This window comes from Moschus berezovskii, chromosome 5, assembly GCF_049115385.1.
Source record: "Moschus berezovskii isolate FMDL1 chromosome 5, NW_MosBer_1.0, whole genome shotgun sequence".
NCBI lineage: Eukaryota > Metazoa > Chordata > Mammalia > Artiodactyla > Moschidae > Moschus > Moschus berezovskii.
The window spans coordinates 27387550-27411771 of record NC_142464.1 but is presented as its reverse complement, the minus strand read 5'-3'; the positions used below and the strand labels follow the sequence as shown (position 1 = coordinate 27411771).

General features: G+C 40.2%; 1 protein-coding gene across 3 annotated transcripts in view; it reads right to left on the bottom strand.

Annotated features, from left to right (window-relative positions):
• LOC148777809 (uncharacterized) overlaps positions 1-24222 on the bottom strand; it is a 266942-nt gene that overhangs the window by 20826 nt on the left and 221894 nt on the right. The window lies entirely within an intron of this gene.

Below are 24222 nucleotides of genomic sequence, written 5' to 3'. Positions count from 1 at the left end.
ACTCAAATTTCACTTTATCATATTATTCCTCTGACTTAAAAGGAAAAAGTTCAATTAGCTTTCAATCATAATGAAGTTTCTTAACCTATCTTGTATAGGAATTCTTGGGTTGTTTTTTGTTTATGACATTTCAAAACCACTAAGGACTGTATCATCATTAGACCCTGTTAATGATGTCCTGCAATTTGAGGTCCCATCATGTTTCCCCACCGATTCTCCATCCTCATCATCCAGCAAGAAGCCCACAGGCCAGGACAGTTACCCGTGAAGAGTTTTTCATTCCTTAACCTGAACTACACTCCAGGTACATGTGACCTTGATAGTTCCTTCGCAAATAGCCTAGAGTCTGCTTCTGGGGCTTGTGCCGTCCTCCTTTCTGACTCTGTCCTCATGATGGAGCCATGAGACAAATTTGTACTGGTCTAGGTCCAGGTAACAGGTGTTTACAAAGGATGAAGCTAAAGTTGGAACATGTACATTCAAGTGTCCCAGACTTCTCAGTGAGAATGGAGCTAGGGGTAGGAAGAAAAATGGTATGAGCTATAGGCTCACTATTCTCCTGTGCTGAGCTAAAACTCTAAGGATGTTGTAGTAGTGTTCAACTGCTGCATAAACCAATTACTACCAACTTACCAAATTAAAATATGAATTTATTATCTCACAGTTCTATAGCTCAGAAGTCCCAGTGGTCCCACATGCGTTCTCTGTGGAGGGTCTTATAAGGCCACAGCTATGGTGTTGGCTGGGCTAGGGGCTTACCGAGGATTGGGAAAGGATATGCTTTCAAGCTCACTTAGGTTTGAGCAGAAATCAATTTCCCATGATTGTAGGACTGAAGTCCTCATTCCCCATTCCCTTCTGACTGTCATTCAGGGGCCATTCTCTCAGCTCTTTATGGCCCCTAGCATGCCTCTTCACATGGCCTCTATCTTCAGGCCAGCAACAGTTCATGGAGTTTCCATCTCTGACTCCCTCTTCAGCCAGCAGAGAAAGTTCTGTGTCTTTCTCTGTCTTTATTGGCTCATGGGATTACTTTGGCTCACCAAGAAAATCCAGCACAACAGCCCTATTTTAAGGTCATCTGTGCCCGACAAACTTACCTGATACGTGATGTCTCATTGTATTTACAGGTTCTGAGGATTAGGGCCAGGCATGTTAGTACTCCAGCTGCTGTGGCAAAGTACCACAGACTGGGGACTTAAACAATAGAAATGTACTTTCTCAGTTTTCTCTGGAGGCTGAAAGTCTGAGGTCAATGTGTCAGAAGAGCTGGTTTCTTTGAAGGCTTCTCTCATTGACTTGGGGATGACTGCCTACGCCCTGTGTCCTCACATAATCTTCTGCTTGTACATGTTTGTGTCCTAATTGCCTCTTCTTACAAGAATGCCAATCATATTGGATTAGGGCCCACTTGTATGACCTCATTTTAACTTAATTCTCTTTATAGTCACCATCTCCAAGTACAGTTACATTCTGAGATACTAGGAGTTAAGTCTTCAAGATAGGAATTTTAAGGGGCACAATTCAGCTCATCATAGGGACTGCTTTTAGAAATCTGCCTACTGCAAGAATTCAAAATGGGAACCTGGCCTTGAAGGTTTCTGTGAAGGCATATTTGTCAATGTAGGAGGACAGAACACATTCTGTTTAACAGTTTTCCCACTTTACTATTTTTAAGTATTTTGATGTATGGTTTGTAGGTCTTCAGTTGTATTTCTGCTCCAATTCTTCAGATTTGGTGGATGTGCCTGGACAGAGAGGTGAGGAATCTGAGAGGAAATGAACAGAGTTGGAGACTTGCTATCAATGAAAAGCAAAGGTGGCGGTAGCAGCCACGCTGGTGTCTATGAGGTGAAATCTAAGTATCTACTGATACAGCTAAGTCTGTGATTGGGGAATAAAGTCTATTTTCTTTAACCTGTCATTTCAAAGCATGCACATGGTCAATCAGGCAGTCCTTACTCATCCTTGTAAGATGGAATACTATGCTCAGCTTCCTTCACCTCCCCAGTTTCCACTCCCACACACTCTGACTGCTTTGTTCCTTTCTGCATAACCCGAGACTGTCCAACTGTCAGTCCATTCAGGCTGATAGAATGGGTGGCTTAAAAACCACCAAGACTAGGTGACTTATCAACCACAAAACTTTATTTCTCCAAGTTAGAGAGACTCAAAAGTCCAAAACCCAGGTGCTGGCTGATTCAGTGTTTGGCGAGGGCCTGTTTTCTAGATAACAAACAGCTGTCTTTTCTGTGTCACACCTGGCACAGGAGGCCAGGGAGCACTCTGGAATCTTTTATATAGGTACCAATTGCATTCATGAAGGTTCTGTCTTACAGTCTCCACCACCTAGTACCATCGCATTGGAAATTAGGTTTCAATGTGCATTTAGAAGATACAAACAATTCAAAGATGACACCAACCTCCTATTAAAAACCTACTTCCTTAACTACTTTCAATTTCCAAGGTATGTTCTCGACTGTCTCAGTCATTTTGAATTTAGCATTTTTAATTTTGTACAACCTTTTAAACTTTTTAATGTCATAGACAAAATACAGCATCTCTTCTAGATTGTGATCTTGTTGAGTTCAAGTACCATGGCCTTCATACCTCCCCCAGTGTAGAGGGAATGCACCTAACTTGGTAAATGCTCAGATGAAATGAATTGAGTTTATTTTCCTAGTGTTTGTTCCTTATAGATGGAATATGAAAAATAATTTGGTGTTAAAATAAGTTTGGACAGGTTTTACAAGGTTACAACATGTTTCTTAAAGACATCTCAGAGTCTTTAATATACCAAAATTTATTGACCTTTTATATCAAGAGCATGTTATGCAACTAGTGTTCCTAAATATATACTTTTTAAAAGACTGGCTTAAGAATTAGTCCTCACCCAACAATCCTTTTAAATATATAGTATTATTTATATGCAGCATATAAAAGAATTCCAAATATATATACATATTTGAAAGTCTTTATCCTGATATCCCTACTCTAACTATGGGCAATTGTTCATGCTGTTTGAAAACTCCTATCTGATATGAAAATTTCTGGCTTGTAAGGATTTCAGGGATAAAAGTTCAGGTCTTTTCCATAAAGTTTAGTGATGGACTGAACTCCACATCTTTTGAGGAAAGATCAATATTTTATTTTATATTATAAAATATAAATATTTTATATTTATATTAAAATATAAAATATCAAGATTCCAGTTATTAAGTGGAATGTTTTTATATTTTTATTTTTTTTAAGTAATTAATTTATTTTTTATTGGAGGCAAATTATTTTACAATATTATATTGGTTGGTTTTGCCATACATTGACATGAATTCACCCCGGGTTTACATAAGTTCCCCCTCCTGAACCCCCCTCCCACCTTCCTCCTCCCTTTATCCTCCCTCTGCGTCATCCCTGCACGCCAGCCCCGAGCATCCTATAACATGCATCAACCCTGAACTAGTGATCCATTTCACATATGACAACATACGTGTTTCAATGCCATTCTCCCAAATCATCCCACCCTCACCCTCTCCCACAGAGTCCCAAAGACTGTTCTATACATCTGTGTCTCTTTTGCTGTCTCGTATACAGGGTTATCATTTGCATCTTTCTAAATTCCATATATATGCATTAGTATACTGTATTGGTGTTTTTCTTTCTGGCTTACTTCACTCTGTATATAAAAGGAGAATATAGTGCCTCTGGAGGGCACTTAACATTTCATGACTGTAAATGGCTTTGACATCCATAAGGTTTAAGTTATCAGGCTCTCTTAGATTGTAAGCACTGTTCAGATGGACACAGTGGCTTTCTAAGTTCTACAGAGTTTTAAGAGTATATTTTTCTAAAAATGTTGATGACAATAATGATGGTTTTACATCATTACAGAGTTGCTGTGAAAATTAGTAACAGATACTCTAATAAATAGTTTGAGCTCCTTTGGGAAAAACCCAATAAAAATTACTTTCACGTAATAATGCTCTTGTCTATGTATCTAGACCTACCTGTATATTTGTCTTTGTTGTTCAGTCACTAAGTTGCGTCCAACTCTGCGACCCTGTGGACTGCAGCGTGCCAGGCTCCTCTGTTCTTCGCTATCTCCTGGAGTTTGCTCAAATTCATATCCATTGAGTCAGTGGTGCTATCTAAACATTTCATTCTCTGCTGTCCTCCTCTTTTGCTTTCACTCTTTCCCAGCATCAGGGTCTTTCTCAGTGAATCAGCTCTTTGCATCAGGTGGCCAAAGTATTGGAGCTTCAGCACCAGTCCTTCCAATGAATATTCACAGTTGATTTTCTTCAGGACTGACTAGTTTGACTTCCTTACTCTCCAAGGGACTCTCAAGAGTCTTCATCACAACAGTTTGAAGGCATCAGTTCTTCGGCACTCAGCCTTCTTTATGGTCTGACTCTCACATCCATACGTGATTACTGGAACAACCATAACTTTGACTACTCAGTCCTCTGCCAGCAAAGTGAGGGTCCTTTGTCACTTCGGAATATGCTGTCTAGGTTTTTCACTTTTACATTCAGTTCAGTTCAGTCGCTCAGTCGTGTCCGAATCTCTGCGACCCCATGAATCACAGAACGCCAGACCTCCCTGTCCATCACCAAATCCCGGAGTTCACTCAAACTCATGTCCATCGAGTCAGTGATGCCATCCAGCCATCTCATTCTCTGTCGTCCCTGTCTCCTCCCACCCCCAATCCCTCCCAGCATCAGAGTCTTTTCCAGTGAGTCAACTCTTCACATGAGGTGGCCAAAGTATTGGAGCTTCAGCTTCATCATCAGTCCTTCCAATGAACACCCAGGACTGATCCCCTTTACAATGGACTGGTTGGATCTCCTTGCAGTCCAAGGGACTCTCAAGAGTCTTCTCCAGCACCACAGTTCATAAGCATCAATTCTTCCACGATCAGCTTTCTTCACAGAGGATCTTAAAATACAGAGGAGGCATTAACCTCTTTCAAATGCAGATGGATAAAGTTTAGGCTCAGCGTGAGTGTCTGAATACCAAGAAGCTGGGTCAAGTAAGTAAACCCTTGAGTACATACTCCTGATTTTCATTGTTTACAAATACCAGCATGATCAAAGTTTTAGAATGTATTTCTAGAGTCAAAGAGAACTGACAGTCCCCAAACCATTCCCCTACTATCTTAGCTGATCTACAGGGAACTATGTTGTGGAAAACTTTATCTAATTTGTAATAATGCTGTGAAACTGAATTTTCCATTAGTACTCTCATATATTGTATTTTCCTCAAATACTTTCACTCTCTTTTCTAATTGAATTTCTCGCTTTTGAAGCCAGAGTTTCTTTTATCAATACCGTTATTAGCATTTGCATTCCTATTTTTAACTCCCATTTCAAGGCATGCCTTGAAAACATTTTGTTGAAAGCAGTTATTTGCCATGTTTTGCGAATTGTAGTTCAGCAAAATTGAAAAATACCTCTACTGCATTAGTAACATAAGAACAAAAATATATTTTATCACTTTGAGTATGTAAACACACAGAGAACAGAAAATCAAATAATAGAACTAAGAGGAGACATAGTCTAATGGACTCAGCAGAGAACTGGAACCAAAAATATCTGTGCTCCAACCTTGGCTCCAGTACAGGGTCCTATGTCCTTGAGTACGTTCCTTTGTCTTCATGGAGTGAAAAAGAACTTTTAAAAAAGCAAAAAATAAAAAACCTCACTGCAGTAGCAATAGGGGAAAGTGGTCAGAAACATGACAGTTATTTCAGTACTATCTAAAGCAAGATTTTCACTTTTAGCTATGACTGGTTTGTTTCCTTCAGTTTCTGTCACAAACTTGACACTGTTTCTGTTTATGTAATTCTAATTGTTTCGGCTCTGTAGCCTTTGAACTTGGAGACTTCCCAGCCATAAGTAAGTCATTTGAAGCCCTCAATCAAACAGCCTTACCCTTCAGTCTTGTTACTACAAGGGTATGCAGTTATATAAGTCTTTAAAGACACCAATAGCTCAAGAACCAGAATATAGATACTCGGTGCTCTCAGGTTTCCCTAAAGGTGTAACCAGGTTGACTATATTCTATTACATAGTCTCCATCTGTGATGTTTGGACAGGAAATAGAATGCTTGGTACCTCACCAGCAACTTGTATCAATTTGTCAGTTTCATTGGAGGCCATTTGTGTGAGGGCTTGCACACATCACCTCATGAAAAAAAGGGTCTCCTCACAACAGCAAACATCCCAGAACACAACCTGAAAGCAATACCCCGTGCAGCTCCCCCTGACTTTTCCTGCATCTTACAAAGTATTTGATATATAAAGGGCCAAAGAAGGGTTTGCTAAATTGACCTGAATAAGTTTAAGTTTCTCTTCTTGTACAAGCAACGGTACTTCTGCAGGTACCACTTAGGAAAAAGTTAATGGGTGAGGACCAGGAGTCAGCTCCTTTGCTGTCTGTCCACTTTCATGAGTGAGGCTGTTACTGCTGCCTGAGTCACCACTCCCATCCCATTATCTCTGTAACCATGCATGGACTGGACCACAGCTGAGACACTACCCCAGGCTCACCCTTCTCCAGATCCCATACTTTGGTATCCTAGACAAATTGCAGTGGGAGTCACCTTCTCTTCTGACTCTTCCCACTCTTCCTTAAGGTCTGACTTACATAGGAAGGTCTCCTTCTCTCCGCTACAATGGACTTCTCAGAATTTCTTTGGGCAGTAGTAGAAAACTTCCCTGAATGACTCAAATCTCTGTCTCATGAGTTGACACTACCAATACTTCTCTGTCCCCTGTGTTAAATGGCCAGACAGCCCTCTCCACCAGAGTCCTCTTGCACCCGCTTTGATCCTTTCTGTTGTGAGGCTCACTGCCCTGTGAAAGACATACTTTCAGTAAATTGCTCAGCTACTGCCCTAAAAGTATCCTCTTATCTGAGTTTTTGAATAAAGTCACCACCACATCTCTGGAAGATAAAATATGTACATACTTCCAAATTAACTCCTTTTTAAAATTCATGAGGCTCTTGAGGTACTATATATATACTGCAACTATTAGGGAATAGACTTTCTTCCCAGAATATTCCTTTGTTGGACCTCTTTCCTTCCTTGTATCACCCAAATGAGACAAAGGCAAAATGTAGCTGTCTCCTACGAAGCTTAGTCTTATCAAAAGTGCAAGTGGAAAGCCCCACATAAACTTCCTTTACCAGACAAAAAGGTGAGTGTGATACACGTTGCTTTTAATAGGAAGTAAGTCTGTTTGGAGGTTAACTGCTGTGTGCAGACAATGAAAAGATGAGGGTTCTACAGCCAGAACCCTTCCTTAGCCTTTGGATGAGTCTGTTTCTCAGTGTACAGTAAGCATGGGGAGATGGGAGAGAGGCTGCCATCTGTCACAGAGAATTCCCTCATCTAGCTCTGCAGCTAGGTGTTGGCTCGGGTGATAATAAGTCAAAGGGAGAGGAATACACCTGCCAATGCAGGAGATGCAAGAGACTCAGGCTCAATCCCTGTGTCAGGAAGATCCCCTGGAGGAGGAAAAGGCAAACTACTCCAGTATTTTTTCCTGTAAAATTCCATAGAAAATTCCCTGGTGGGCTCCAGTCCATAGGGTCGCAAAGAATCAGACATGACTGAACACCCACACAGAGAGGAAACAAAAGCAGACAGGACCTCTAAGTTTAGTGGGTAAAGAGGAAAGAATTAAGAGAGAGAGCTTTTCACTTAGAAAAACAGTGATGTGATGGGCTTCAACCATAAATCCTCTTTGAAAGAGCTTTGACATTTTTTCCTTACATTCCACACTTTGACAAGTGAAGTCCTGTTTTATTTTCAGGCTGGGACCTAAGATAGAGAGACAGCTATGTAAGAAAAAAACAAATGGAATACATATGGTATAGGCTTTTCACTGAGCCTGGAACAACTGACTTGCTCAATCATTCTAAAAATGAGAATATGAGTGACTGAGGTATGAGTCCATTCTAGGAACATGTTAATACAGATAGAGAACTCAATGCATATAAAAGCTATAGAAAATAAAGTCTAAAATGCTCATAAGCTGTTCAGCTCATGTTATGGACTGAATGTCTACGTGGCCCCAAAATGCATATGTTGAAATTCTGACCCCAAGTGTAATGATATTAGGAGATGGGGCCTATGAAAGGTGATTAGCTCAGGAGGGTGAGGCCCTCATGAATGGGATTAGTGCCCCGATAAAAGAGGCCCAAGAGAACTTTCCCACTACTTCTGCCATGTGAAGACACAGTAAAAATCCTATGAATAGGAACTGAGCTCTCACCAGATTCAGAATCTGCCAGCGTCTTGCCCATCAACTTCTCAGCCTCCAGAACTGTGAGAAATAAATGCTGTTGTTTAAACCACTCAGTCTGTGGTATTTTTGTTACAGCAGCCCAAACAGACTAAGACAGTTTATATGGACCAAGAGAAAGACCTAGAGCCAAAAGGGAAGAGAAATTTGAAACCACTTACTCAGTGCCATCTAAAACATTCAAAGCAGAGTGACATAAAACTAGAGAGCTGACAAAAATTAGCCATGGACACTAATTGTTGTAGGATAGGCCACTGAAATATTTTGCAGGGTTTCAAGTTTATTATAAGAAAGACTATCAGAGCTTGGACAGGTACAGAAATGGCAACAGAATGATAAATACTGTCAATGTTTATAACTGTGAAGAGAGGGGAGGAAAACTAGCTCTGTGTTCATTAGATAAAAAGAGATTAAAAGGAGTAATTACTGAGGTGTTGAAAACTCTGTAGAGTATTGAGAAGGGAGAGACAGGAAATGGCTCAAAAACGAAAGAGGACATGAGCAGAAAGGAACAAAGAACTATGCATTAAAGGGAATTCAGAAGCCACGTATTTATAGAGTAATTACTGCCGTGTGCAGAAAAGGCTACTGGTATCAAACGGTCAGTATCTTAACCTTGAGTGCGTTTTTACAATGAGTCAGATTAGTGCTTCTTAGGTGTGGGGTGGGGATTGAGGTGATTGGGGGAGGGGCTACTCAAGGCACAGAACCCGCATCAAGGGATTGATGCCTTTGTCAGGGCAACAAGACTGCTTTCCTTCCTGAAATGTGAGCTGCTCTCTCTCATTAACACACTGATCTGGCAGAGCCACATCCTGGAATCCTAAAAACATCAGCTTCCATCTAAACTTTTCATTTCTTATGTGCCTAATTTGGCTTAGTCAGCTTGACGGCAAGTTTGCGATGTTATAAATATGCATATGGCCTGGTATCTGCCACCATCTGATCCTGACTTATTTGTCTATCGGAAAAAGCATAAGCCAGGGAGGATGTGCAGCTGGGCAAGCCTCCAGGTTTGCAATTCAGTCTTGATAAACATCAGATAATGTTGAGAGCTTATCTAAACTGGTCAGTCCCATACAGCCTCTGACCTTTTTCCAGTCACCTGACTAGCTCCTATTCTCTGGAGTTGGAAAAATGACCTATACAAATCACAGTTTTCCCATAATTTGGTCTAGTATTGTTATGAAATATTTTGACACACAGATTATCTCATGGTTTAGGGGTGAACCAATATTTGTTCTTTCAGTTCAGTTGCTCAGTCGTGTCTGACTCTTTGCGACCCCGTGAATCACAGCACGCCAGGCCTCCCTGTCCATCACCAACTCCCGGAGTTCACTCAAACTCATGTCCATCGAGTCGGTGATGCCATCCAGCCATCTCATTCTCTGTCGTCCCCGTCTCCTCCTGCCCCCAACCCCTCCCAGCATCAGAGTCTTTTCCAATGAGTCAACTCTTCACATGAGGTGGCCAAAGTTATGTATATGCCCTAAGTTACAGTCTCCCTGAACACTGAAAGGTGTTAAAACCCAGAAAACAACCTTAACACAGTGAGTGATTGAGTCACCTCACTCCATCCATTGAGTGGAAGTTCAGTGTTGCAGAAAGAATTATTCTTCCTCATCTCAAATTCAACCTTTGTGCATCCTCAAAACATTGTTAAGTATCTCTTTCTCTCCAGTTACAACCAATTCCTGTTATAAAGAAATTTTTTTCTGGAAAATAACAGGCACGAACTCACAGGCTCTGCTTCTTCACAGTCCCCAGCACCTATTAACTCCCAAGCTTTGGCAATTTGGCTTCTGGCCTCACCATGACAGTAAAACTGCTTTGGTAAAGGTCATTAATGACCTCCTAATGGCCAAACCTGAAAAGTATTTTCAGCGTGGGGCTTTCTTAAAGCGTTTACACTCTGCTTGAAACTCTTGTCTTTGGCTTCAAAGACATCAGTGCCTCCTCATTGTCCTTCCAACTGCTCTGTTTGCTTTTTTTTTAATCTCATGGATTCCTCTTGCTCTGTGTACTGTTTCAAGTTGGTGTTTCCAAGACTATCTCATTATTTTTGATCCTTTTCACCCTAATATTTATCCTGAGCTACTTATCACCCACATTCTAAACCTCCCAAATCTGTATGTCCATTCCAGATCTTTGCCTGAGTTCTAAAACCTCATATGAAACAGTCTACATATGCATTGTCTGACTCTTCCTCACATACCCCAAGCTAATAACATGCATGACCTTCAATCCCTTTACCTATCTGCCAACCTCCTCCTCCTCTTTCCATTCTACCTCTGTTAATGAAAACTTATGAATGGGTAAATTTGTTCAGTTTTGTCTCTCAGTGGTCTCCGAATCTGCAACCCCATGGACTACAGCACGCCAGGCTTCCCTGTCCATCACCAGCTCCTAGAGCTTACTCAAACTCATGTCCATTGTGTCAGTGGTACAATCCAACCACCTCATCCTCTGTCATCCCCTTCTCCTCCCGCCTTCAATCTTTGCCAGCATCAGGGTCTTTTCCAGTAAGTCAGTTCTTCGCATCAGGTGGCCAAAGTATTGGAGTTTCAGTTTCTGCATCAGTCCTTCCAATGAATATTCAGGACTGATTTCCTTTAGGATTGACTGATTTGATCTTAGATTTTTCTGTTTTTTTCAGCATCTACATCCAACTGGTCAAGTCTTATATATTCTACTTCAAAAACAAAACAAAACAAAGATTATTTTTAGATTCGGTTTCCATTTCTCAGCTTCATAGTCTTAGTTCCTATTTCCATAATATTTCACTCAACCTATTGAAATAGTATCCTCACTGGTATTTCAGATTCCAATCCATCCATTAGCAAAGTTTTCTATAAATCAAATCTGATTACATTACTGTTCTACTTAAACCGGGCCATTTGCTGTATCACTCCCAGAAAAAGCGCTCTGAATTCTGCTTCTGGATTCAGTCTCATCCCCTGCCATTACCTCTTGTGTTCCATCCCACCTTTCCTTTTAACGCCCTTGAGAACAATACATTCTCTTGTGCTTGCTGCTGCTGCTGCTAACATTCATTTTATCTCCCTCCAATTATTTACCTGGAAAACCTTTCCTGATGCTTTAAGGCTTGGTTTAAGCATTGCCTGTGGCCCATCTTCCTTGATATTCCCCACGCAGTCAAAGTTAGGTATACTTTGAACTACTGCCCCCTCCAAAGCACGTTGTGGAAGTCTCTATCTACTATAGCACAAATCATATACAATCTCCACTTGCTGTGCAACACTGTGTTCTCCATCAGATTCTGAGCTCCAGTCAGGAATTGATGTCTTAATCTGTTTTGGCCTTCCCTGGTAGAATGACTGATGCATAGTATATACTCAGTAATTGCTTGCTGAAACCAATAAACAGTTTGGTTCAGTGATTTCCATGAAAGAAAGATGTTCAAGTGCTCATGGTACCAATGGCTGGGAAAAAACTTAAGGTAGTTTCTTCTACTATGAAAAGTCAAAAAGAAGGTGGGACCAGATGACTGTGTCTAAGCTAGCTGGGGAAATTCCCATGAATTTAAGTCATTAGAAAAAAAGTTTTTAATTTACCCTCTCCTCCCCCTCAGAAAAGTAAAAAGAATTCAAGTTTTTGAGCAAATGCTTACTAACCAACCCCAGAAGGTAGTTTTGAGGTGTCTAGATCTGAATTTTCTCAGAGAAGTTTAATAGTAGCAACACATGTGGTATATGTAGCAATTTTTTCTAAATGTTTCCATCTTTATCTTGGCATATATTTTCACAAATCTAGCCAGCAGATATGAGAATATACTGAGATTTCATTTAGCATATGAAGAAACCAAGGACTCAAGATGTTAGGCAATTTTCTCAAAATTGTACAATGTGTCACCAACTGATTGGTATCCAGTCTTCCAAATCTATGTTTCATGTTCTAGAAACCTGAATGTATTGTCTTCTCTCTAAAGCTTCTTCTTTTCTCATGTCATTTCTTTCATCAATGCAATAATAATTTATTATACAATGATTTTTCTAAAAGCTATGATAAAATAGAATAATCAGTTTAGAGTTATAAGGCCTGACCTTGAGTTCCTCTGCTTGATAGCGGTGGTGATGGTAAGTTTCTTCAGTTTTTTCCAACTCTTTGCAACCCTGCATACTGGCGCCTGCTAGGCTCCTCTGTCTATAGGATTTTCCAAGCAAGAACACTGGAGTGGGTTGTCATGCCTTCCTCCAGGGGATCTCCCTGACCCAGGGATTAGACCTACGTCTCTTATGTCTTCTGCAATGGCAGGCAGGTCTTCTCACTAGCACCACCTGGGAAGCTCATAAAAAGGAATCATCCCCGTGGATTGTTAACCCGCCAGGTTCCTCTGTCCATGGGATTCTCCATGCAAGAATGATGGAGCAGGTAGCCATTCCCTTCATCCCAGGGATCTTCTTGACCCAGGGGTTGAACCCAGGTCTTCTACATTGCAGGCAGATTTTGTACCATCTGAGCCACAGGGAAGCCCGAGTTCCTCTTAGCCCATGCTGCCTTTGAATATTTACAGGAGTTCTCCCTAGATCATGCAAATTTTCAAAGGCAGCAGACTATAATGAAAAGAGGACTTGGATTTGGAATATCTGGGCTTGATCCCAGTCCAACTGCTTTCCAGCTGGGTCACCTTGAGTAAGCCACTTCACTTCTCTGAACTTCAACTCCCTTATCTGCAAAGTAGGAATAACAATACTTATGCAGTTCACTCTTATGAGACGGAGCACATGAAATCATCCTGTAAAGTATGAGTGCTATGCAGTGACACTGTAAACCTTTACTGAGTGTTTGCTATATGCAAGGTGATGCTCTAAGTATTTTACTGAGACGGGCTCATTTGAATACTCACAATGATTCTATGAAGTAGATGCTATTATTTATTGCTCCTACTTATAGATGAGAAATAAAAGCCATGCAGGATTTAACTAGCTCTTCCAAAATCACACAAGTAAGAAGTGGAGCTAGGATTGAACCCAGAGAGTGAAATGCCTGAGCTCATCTCCAAACCACTTAATTATGACAGCTCTCCACCTAACACACTGAGTACAATCATGTTTTAGGATCTTAGGGCATATGAACGCAACTGCCCTTTATATGTATTATCTCCCTCAATCCCCTCTACAACCCTATAAGTTTATCCAGAGGCAACAAGTAAATATTAGCAAAGGTCCATGCTTGCTCCTCCAGTCTACTCTGAACACAGCAGCCAGAGTGAGACCTCTTTGTTCAAAACCCACGAATGTTTCCCACTTCACTCAATGTAAAATCAAAAATCTTTGTGATGGCCCAGAAGGCACTTACATAGTCCAGCCATTGGCGGATTCTCATACTACTCACCTCATTCCTCCCTTCCAGCCACACTGTTTTCTTTGCTGTTTCTGAAAAATGGCAGATGTGTCCCCATTTCAAGGCCTTTGTCTCAGCTGCTTCCTTTGCTTGTAAAGGTCTTACCCATATAATCACAGGCCTTATTCCCTCACTTTATTCATGTCTCTGCTCAAACAATAAGCTATCAGAGGCTCCTTTGACTATTCAGTATAAGATAGAACTACCAGCCCCTTTGGTCACTCTCAAGTGCCTTACCCTGATTTTTCTTTTTCATTAGAGCACCAATCCCAGGTGACTCAGTGGGTAAAGAATCCACCTGCAATGCAGGAGACTTAAGAGATGTGGGTTCAATCCTTGGTTTGAGAAGATCCCATGGAGAAGGCATCACAACCCACTCCAGTATTCTTGCCTGGAGAATCCTATGGGTAGAGGAGCCTGATGGGCTACAATCCATCGCGAACAGTCAGACACAGCTGAAGCAACTGAGCATGCACACATGGTACCCATCATCAGTGGCATCCATTTATTGTACCTAGTAATTTTCATATATATATATTTTATGATGTTTCACTCATGCCATATGCACCTAAACATACATAAGTCTCCCTCAACACACACACATATACACACACACTAGAATACTAGCTACTTACCCAAAGTTCAGCCTTTGTTTTCTGTTATTATTCCCCAGTACTGTGTCTAACATCTAGCAAAAGCCTCAAAACCAAATAGTTTTGTAGATAAGTGGGAATAAATGATTCCATGCCCTCACAGAGTTTGAAATCTGGTGAAAAGACAAGAGAGCCTTATTAAAGATTCCTAAGAAACCCTGATAGTGACAGGAAAATCTTGGATGGTTTTTCTTCCATTTCTTTTAGAACCTTTTGGAGCTCCAGACGCAGTCCTCTATTATAAAATAAGGTTGAGTATTACCAAATAAATACATATCATTCCCTTCCACAGAAGTGCCTTCCTATTACTTCCAATCAAATAATGGCTTACTTTACTGTCAGTGGTGAATAAATAATTAAAATTCACCTGATTCAATTCAATTCTGGACCAGGAAGTAGAGTTGAGGCATGTGCAAAAAGATTTTGTTTTTTCATTTCTGATCTATGAGACAATTTTTTTTAATGAGAAGTTACAATGCACTCATGTTACCAAAATATCTCATGCATCATTTATAATCCAGGAGAAGGTAGGCCCTAACTGACTTATTAAGGTTCCCCTCCTTTTTCTCTGATACCATTAATCAACCTGGCTATTCCATCGTGCCATCCAGCAAGGGAGGTGGGAAAGTAGATGTCGCCCCAAAATTCTATCAAAGTATGGTTGGAGGGGAAAGGAAATGTCTTGAGAGGAAGTGTTAACAGAGGGTTCTAAAGGGCCGTGAATAGGCAAGGGGTAGAGATGTTAAGTTTTGTCTTAGTCCTAGACAATCCTGAAACAATATATGGTGGTGTTATCACTGCTTCATGGAAGACTTGCTCAGAAACCAGGAAACTGAAACATGAGCGGGAGGAGACGGGGACGACAGAGAATGAGATGGCTGGATGGCATCACCGACTCGATGGACATGAGTTTGAGTGAACTCCAGGAGTTGGTGATGGACAGGGAGGCCTCGCGTGCTGTGATTCGTGGAGTCGCAAAGAGTCGGACACGACTGAGCGACTGAACTGAACTGAACTGAACTCCCTGGTTAGGTCATGTAACTCAATTTCTTTCCTTTCTATGAGGCATTAGGACTCAGTGGAAAAAGCATGAGCTTTGAAATCAGACAAAATTGGTTTTAAATTTTGTATCTACTGCATATTAGCTGTTTGATTTCAGTATGTCACCTGGCCTTCCTGAGACTGTTCCTGCTCTTGTATAATCGCATTTGTAGACAAATATCATATGATCTTACTTCCGTGTGGAACCTTAGCAAAAAATTATGCAAGTAAACTTGTTCATAGAACAGAAACAGACTCACTGGCTTGCAGGATGGGCTTGTGGTTGCCAAGGGGGAAAAGTAGGAGGAGGGATGCATTGGAGGTAGGGATGGGCATATTGCTGTTGTTTAGCTGGTCACTAAGTCATGTTCAGTGAAACTTTTGCAACTCCATGGACTGTAGCCTGCCACACTCCTCTGTCCATGGGAGATTTTAGGCAAGAATACTTGAATGGGTTGCCATTTCCTCTTTCAGGGGACCTTCCCAACTCAGGGATCAAACCCAGGTCTCCTGTACCTCCTGAATTGCTAGGTGGATTCTTTACCCCTGGGCCAGATGGGAAGGCCAGGATAGGCATATACACACTACTATATGTAAGACAGATAACCAACAAGGACCTGCTGTATAGCACAGAGAACTATACTCAGTATTTTGCAATATCTTATAAGGGAGAAGAAACTGAAAAAGAATAGAGATATGAATATGTATAACTAAATCATTTTGCTAAATCATTTGAAACTAACACAACATTGTAAATCAATTCTACTCTAATATGAAATAAAAAATCTTTTAAGTTGCATTTGTAATATCCACTCACTAAGACTTTTGTGAAAATTCAGTTAAATTACTATGTAGCAGCACGCCCAAGTGGTCTTAGGGCATGAAAATTCTATTAATTACCTCTCTTTGTCTTAACAGAAAAAATGAAAAAAAAAAAACAACTTTCAGTTAATTCTTAATAAAGTAGCCAATGATAAAAAAATTAATTTTATCATATGCTTTTTAAAATAAAGATTTCAAACATTTCTCCAGAAATGTCTAGGGATTTGGGAATCCAGGGACTCTAATAAAAAGGCCTAAGGACCAAACAAGAAGGTAAGGATGAATGAAAACTCCTGCGTTTACCTTCTATACGTCAAGTAACACATTTAAGATCCAATGGCTGATGGATGTCCTTGCAGCGTCCATCTCTTAAATTTGGTCAGAAAAGAAGAGCTGCTCAAATCTTTAGCTTGTAGGAGGAGATATAAGATAAAATGCAAGAAGAACTTTGGTATAAAAAGGAGCCGAAAACACGATTTGCCCCTAGGGAACGTCAGCTCTCCTCTGTCTGACTCTCTTTTCACTCACACACACACACACACACAAAAAAAAAAAAACACTGAGAAATTTCAAAGTCACTGGGTTAAAAGAAAACTTAAAAACAGCCAGGGTACCTACAAAGCAACCCCTATTCTGCCCTGAGTTATGTAGAGAGCAGCTTGGATCTTCACACACCTAATGCAGTGTCGGAGCCCAGCCGGTCCCTGGATTGTCATGAATCTTTTATGAAGGCTAAGTGAACTGAAGTGTGGCTTCAGCTCACTGCAGTTTGGGGGTAGGAGCTGGAACCCCAAATTTACCCTGTGTCTTGATCATGTCTCAAGGGGGTGGGAGCACTTGAAAGAGCTCCTTTGATTGCCCCAGTTGATATTCCCAGAATTCAGTAGTGAAATCAGTACCAAGAGCTAGCAAAAATAGAAACTCTGATTCTAAGAGGAAAAACTAACATGGCTATAATTACACAAGGGAGGAGAACAACAACAAACTATGAAACTGTATGAAATATTTTCATAAAAATCATGTCATGGTCCTTTTGGAAGGGAAATAGAGTTAAATATTGGTAACATGGCTAGTTTTTTCTTTAATTTAAAATATATTTGAAACCACCAAAATAAACTTGATGTCTGATTTTAAAGAAATTTATGTATCTTTGAGTTTCTACTTTAAATATCTGTTTCTCCACATTGTTTACCTGCTGGCAATTTAAGAGCTTGATTTGTGAAAAATCACTTAACTCTACAAATATCCATCGTATTGATGATATCATGGAAGTGTCTTAAGAATACATCCAGCCGGATGAATGCTAATGTATTCTAAAAGACTTTTTTTTTTAAAAGCCTAGTGAGTTTCTATATGTCTAGTGTATCTCAGAAATTTCTATCTTGACAAAGAACAAAGCTAGGATTAGATATTACTTCAGGTAACAATCAGTTCAGTTCAGTCTCTCAGTCGTGTCCGACTCTTTGTGACCCCATGGACTTCAGCATGCCAGGCTTCCCTGTCCTTCACCAACTCCTGCAGTTTGCTCAAACTTATGCCCGAGTCAGTGATGCCATTCAACCATCTCATTCTCTGTCATCCCCTTCTCCTCCTGCCTTCAATCTTTCCCAGCATCAGAGTCTTTTCCAGTGAGTCAGTTCTCATAAGGTGGCCAAACTATTGGAGTTTCAGATCCAGCATCAGTCCTTCCAGTGAATATTCAGGACTGATTTCCTTTAGAATTGACTGGTTTGATCTTTAGTCAATTCCTTTAGGATTGGCTGGGTTTAGGAAAGAATAAGACATTGAAATAATTATAATAATATTTTACTATTATATAGTATCTATCTCATTCAATTTTTTTTTAATATACAGTTCATTTTGTTGTTTCACTTCACAGGTTGTAACAACAACCTGTGAAATGAAATTCTCTTTTATACAGATGAGGAAATTGGGGCTCAGAGAACTGAAGGTTCTTTGCCAAGCAAGCTGGCTGGAAGAAGGTAAAACCAGAACCAGAAATCAATTCTTCTTGGTTCTGGGAGTAGTGATCTAGACTGGCAGACAATGAAGATGGTCCTAGTACCCAACCTACATTATTTGAAAGATTTTTTTTTTTTTCCAATTTTATTTTTTTCAAGTTGAACAGACTAATTTCTTTAAACAAACTTACGTATACTCCAGAGTCCTTTAAAAACTTAATAGCATTTATACATTGAAGGTATTTGATTTTCTTGTAACTAGCACTTCAAATGCAACAAGCATTTAAAGCAACAAGCATTTGACCCAACAAGTAAAACTTTCTACAGTTCATAACTTTTATAAATAAAATAAATTAAATGTACAGTGAATAAGTTCTCTGAAATATTTCAATATTTCTGCAGGTTTAGTAACATCGTAAAATACATTTCAAGTAAAATTCACAAATCTAAAAACCTGTTAGGCATTTTTAGGCATTTTAAGATGGAAATGAAGACCAATGTTACATCGTAATATGCCAATTACAAATAGTACTTCAAATAGCAAACACTACAGTTTGTCCCAAACTTTAAAAACTATTCATGAACTCAACACTGAACTATTGATGGCTATGAGAACTGTTTCCTAGCCTTTTTGAAAATTTCAACCCATTTACGTTTAAGGTAATTATTGATAAGTACGATCCCGTAGCCATTTTCTTTATTGCTTTATTGCTTTGGGTTCAAGTTTATACACTCTTTTTGTGTATCCTGTCTATAGAAGATCCTTTAGCATTTGTTGGAGAGCTGGTTTGGTGAGGCTGAATTCCCTCAGCTTTTGCTTGTCTGTAAAGCTTTTGATTTCTCCTTCATATTTGAATGAGATCCTTGCTGGGTATAGTAATCTGGGCTGTAGGGTATTTTCTTTCATCACTTTAAGTATGTCTTGCCACTCCCTTCTGGCCTGAAGAGTTTCTGTTGAAAGATCAGCTGTTATCCTTATGGGAATCCCCTTATGTGTTATTTGCTGCTTTTCCCTTGCTGCTTTTAAGATTTGTTCTTTGTGTTTGATCTTTGTTAATTTGATTAATATGTGTCTTGGAGTGTTTCGCCTTGGGTTTATCCTGTTGGGGACTCTCTGGGTCTCTTGGACTTGGGTGATTATTTCTTTCCCCATTTTAGGGAAGTTTTCAACTATTATCTCCTCAAGTATTCTCTCATGGTCTTTCTTTTTGTCTTCTTCTTCTGGGACTCCTATGATGCGAATGTTGGAGCGTTTAACATTGTCCCAGAGGTCTCTAATATTGTCCTCATTTCTTTTAATTCGTTTTTCTTTTTTCCTCTCTGTTTCATTTATTTCTACAATTCTATCTTCTAGTTCGCTTATCCTGTCTTCTGCCTCTGTTATTCTACTGTTTGTTCCCTCCAGAGTGTTTCTGATCTCATCTATTGCATTATTCATTGTATATTGACTCTTTTTTATTTCTTCTAAGTCCTTATTAAATCTTTCTTCCATCTTCTCAATCCTTTTCTCCAGGTTATTTATCTGTAACTCCATTTTGCTTTCAAGATTTTGAATCATTTTCACCATCAAAATTTGAAATTCTTTATCAGGTAAATTCCCTATATCTTCTTCTTTTGTTTGTGTTGGTGGGCAATTATCTTGTTCCTTTACTTGCTGGGTATTTCTCCACCTCTTCATCTTGCTTATATTGCTTTGCTTGGGGTGGCCTTTCCCTCTTCTTGCAGTTTGTGGAGTTCTCTTTATTACGTAGTTTCTTCGCTGTGTGTGGGGTTGGACGGGTGACTTGTCCGGGTTCCCTGGTTAGGGAAGCATGTGTCGGTGTTCTGGTGGGTGGAGCTGGATTTCTTCTCTCTCCTTTAGAAGACAATGGGCTGCTTTTCTGGGAGCCTGATGTCCTCTGCCAGTATTCAGAAGTTGTTTTGTGGACTTTACTCCGCATTCAAATGTTCTTTTGATGAATTTGTGGGGGAGAAAGTGGTCTTGCCATCTTATCCCTCCGCCATCTTGTTCCTTCCTCCCCAGAACACTGGATTCTTATATTCCACTTGGTCGTGGAGTATCTCTTCCCAGCTGCTCCAGCAAGGCGCAGCCGCTGTAACTTACCTTGGATGAGGGGTATCTCCTCAAGGCCGCGCCTCCTGCTTTGAATGTAGATCAGCTCCTCTCGGCCCTCCGGTGCCCAAGCAGCCACTGCCTCCTGAACGTGGTACAGCTCCTCTCGGCCACCGCCCTAACCCTGGGCGCAGGGTAGCTCATCTCAGCCACGATTCTGCACGTGGTCGGTTGCGCCGGAGCCGGGCGTCTCCCGCGTCTGCGCCTGCACCGCCGCTATTTGAAAGATTTTTTTAAAATATTGTGCCCCAGGTCCATGGATTTCTTATCTGAGCATTTTTCTTTCATGCTTTCTATTATAAAAGTAACATAGATTTCAAATGTAATTTTGTAATTCAGGGAGAAAAGTAAAAATGTTTACTGGAAGGGAATTTGATAAGATTGTTTTAAAATAATTTTGTAAATATCTTATAGCATGTAATATTTTTAGTTTTATTGGACTTTCATACTTAAAATAACTTATTTTAGGCAATACTTTTAAAATATACATTTAGTATGTTTTTATATAGACAGCTGTGATTTTCTGTTTATTAAAAGTTACCCTTGAGTCCAGAATGAAAAGTTCTGCAACTATTCTCAAGGTCACTTATTATGCTAGAAAGGACCTTAATTTGTTTCATTTCATTCTAAATAGAATAATAAAATACAAGAAATTTCATTTTTTAGTGCATGTTAATTGGTGAAGGGACATCTGCTTGCCTTGTAGTCTTGTACTTTACAAATCAAAATTATAAGCATGCAGACTTTTTCAGAACTTATAAATTTCCTTCGTATTTTGCAGAAGCCTACTCATATGCAGAAAAACAAAATGAGATGTTATCTAGCCAGAAATCCAAGTATTCCATGAAGAATTAAGAAAATGTACAATCTGCAGGATCCAGATCTGCCATTCTGTTTTCTTTAATTTTTTGGTAACTAGGAAGCAAAGGGATTTCAAGAAGTAATATTTTCTTTCAGATAGTTAACTTGGCAGTGGGGGTGGGGAGGGGAGACATACAGCAGACCTCCATCACCTGAACCCAGGATCCACTCTAAGTGATTTGTATAAGTGTTAACCTCCCCTTCCTGACCTCTCCTGTATAGGAAACTAGAGAGATCAGAGGTGGCAAGTCAGAGCTCCAGGGCTTTTCTCAAGAAGGAAAACTACTGAGAAATGAAGAAGGAAAGGGAAAAAAATCACTAGAAAATTATGTGAGGGTCGGTCTATTTCAAAATGCTACACTAGATAATGATCATGAAACAAAATGAGGAGGAGGTATCCTCAACGCTGCCTCTCAGTAACTTTTAAATAAGTAGTATGACTAACTTGATAATTAGTGAACATCCCAGGTTTTCACCTACTCTTGTAGTGCTTACTATGAATTAAGCCCTCTGCCCAGTGCTGACCACACAAATACAAAGATGACTCATAGTCTTTTCTCAGGAAGCTTACAGTTCATGCACACTATTACGAGGTAAGTGCTATGCTGGAGACTGTATGGAGGAAGGGCTCTCATTCTAGCCTCAGGGGAGAGGGAAGATCGTTGGATTACTAGCTCCATATAAACTAAGGCCATGCCATCACAACTTCTACATGCACAACACTGCTGCTGCTGCTGCTGCTGAGTCACTTCAGTCGTGTCCGACTCTGTGTGACCCCCTAGACGGAAGCCCACCAGGCTCCCCTGTCCCTGCACAATACTACATACCCCCAATAGATTCCCAGTGAATTTGATGACAGTTTCTGCTGAGTCTTATAGAATGAGTGTTCTATTGGTTATGAGAAAGGAAATGACTTTTTCAGCCTGTCTAAGATTAGAGGCTCTAGGGTAAGGGAAGTTCTAAAAATTGTAAGGCAAGTTTTAGATATGGCCGAAAAACTAAGTGTTGATGGATCATATGTAACATATCTTGAAGATTCTTGTAAAGTCAAAGTGTTAGTTGCTCATTCATGTCCAACTTTTTGAGATTCCATGGATTGTAGCCCACCATCTTGCTCTGTCCATGGAATCTCCAGGCAAGAATACTGGATTGGGTAGCCATTTCCTTCTCCAGGGTACCTTCCCAACCCAGAAATTGAACCTGGGTCTCCTGCATTGCAGGCAGATTCTTTACCTCTGAGCCACCCAGGGAGCTTTAAGTTTCTTGTAGGTCATGTTTAAAAATATACATATTTACCCTGAAACAAAGTTCTTACTTTATGAGGTTAAATAAACCAATAATTCCAGTATAATGTATGCCTAGGTGACTCCTTGAGAGCCTAGAGGAGAAGAAATATAATCAAAGTTAGCTGTCTAAGTGGTCCTACCAAAAATGTGATGCTTGAGCTTTGGATGAGCAAAGTGAAGAGAAATCATATTATAAGGGGAAAAATACACATCTGAAGACATGGAGGTGTAAAGTACCATGGTTTTTAAACAATCCAATATGCCTGGAGCCATGGGTGATGAAACTAGAGAAAATAAAGGGACCTGACCATGATAGTTTTTATGTGCTAATTTATTGAACTTGACCCTGAATGGAATGGAGAAGCATTCAAAGACTTGAAGCAAGACAACTGCATGAGCAGATTTCCATTTTACTAAGATCTGTACATGATGTGGCTGAAAAGTAGGAAAATCAGTGAAAATGATTCTCAAAGGGAGATTAACCCCAGAAGACAGGTTAGAAATTTGGGGACATCTTTGTTGTCCCAATAATTAGGAGGCATTATAAGCATTTAGAAGACAAAAGCCCAGAGATGCTGGAGGTCTTCCAATGCCAGCAGCTCTGAATGAGGAAGACTTGTCCTGTACCAAATGCTACTTCCTCATGTCTTACTGGACAATCAAGTATGTGAAAAATCTTCCCCTAATCCTCTGAATTAGAATCTAACACCATTTACATATTAAAACAAGGTAAGCTTCACTGTTTTCAGTTATAGTGAATTTTGTATGAATGTAGGTACCATATAAATTGAGATAAAATTTTATTTTGAGGGGATAGGGACTTTATCAAAATGTGTTTGCCATTTCAGACAAAAAAAAAAGCTGTATCATGAAAATGTTGCTTGTCACCAATGCAGCACATGCCTGAGTTTAGCCATTGTCGTCACTGTGCTTCCACAGGCCCAAGCTCCCAACCCTAAGCTCTGACATCGTTTCTCCCCCAACAGCCTCTTCCACATCCAGCCACAAGTCCAGCTAATGGTACCTCACCAGGCGCCAACCCTCCTGTTAAGAAAGGGTCTTCGGAAGATCTAGAAGTCATGAGAGACAATGGAATAGACAGTTCTGAATAGGAAACAAAATTGGATTTGAAGAGTGACTCTCCAGCTGGAGTGTGCTTGTACATGAGGATGAGGATTACCCTGGGAGGTGAATTTAAAAGGCAGATTCTCAGCTCTACCTGCTGAGAATCTGGGTCAGCTCAAGGAGTAAGACCAAAGAGTTTGAATTTTTAACAAGGTCTGTAGGGGACGCTTGCAGACATTTAGGCCTCGGAACACCTTGGAGAACCACTGCACAGGATGCTGTCTGAGATCTCCAAGCCTAATGTTCCCCAACCCTAGGAAGACTATGGCTGACTATGGGCCTAAGGGGCTTCTATCTTTTCCCTGAGTAGAGGACCACCTAAACTCTAAACACCACCATCTGACCTTGGCCCAACATAAGTGACCACATGTGTCGTGTGTCTTTGTGACCACCCAACATATGCTCTAAGCAACTGACAAAGTAACCACCTTGTCATTATGCACACAAAGTACCACCTTTAGTATTCACACACATCTATAGAAAGGTAAATGGTCAAGAAAGACTCAAAATGTGTAATGTACATCATAGCAGTTGTGTAAGAAATAAAGTTTTGCCAAACTACACTAAAATGTACTCTATGACAAGAGCGGTGCACTTTCTCCATGGCTGTCATAGATTTCATGGACCCAGAGAAATTCAGCCATTTTTAGAAATCCCATGAAATTTACCTTTTCACTCGAATCCACA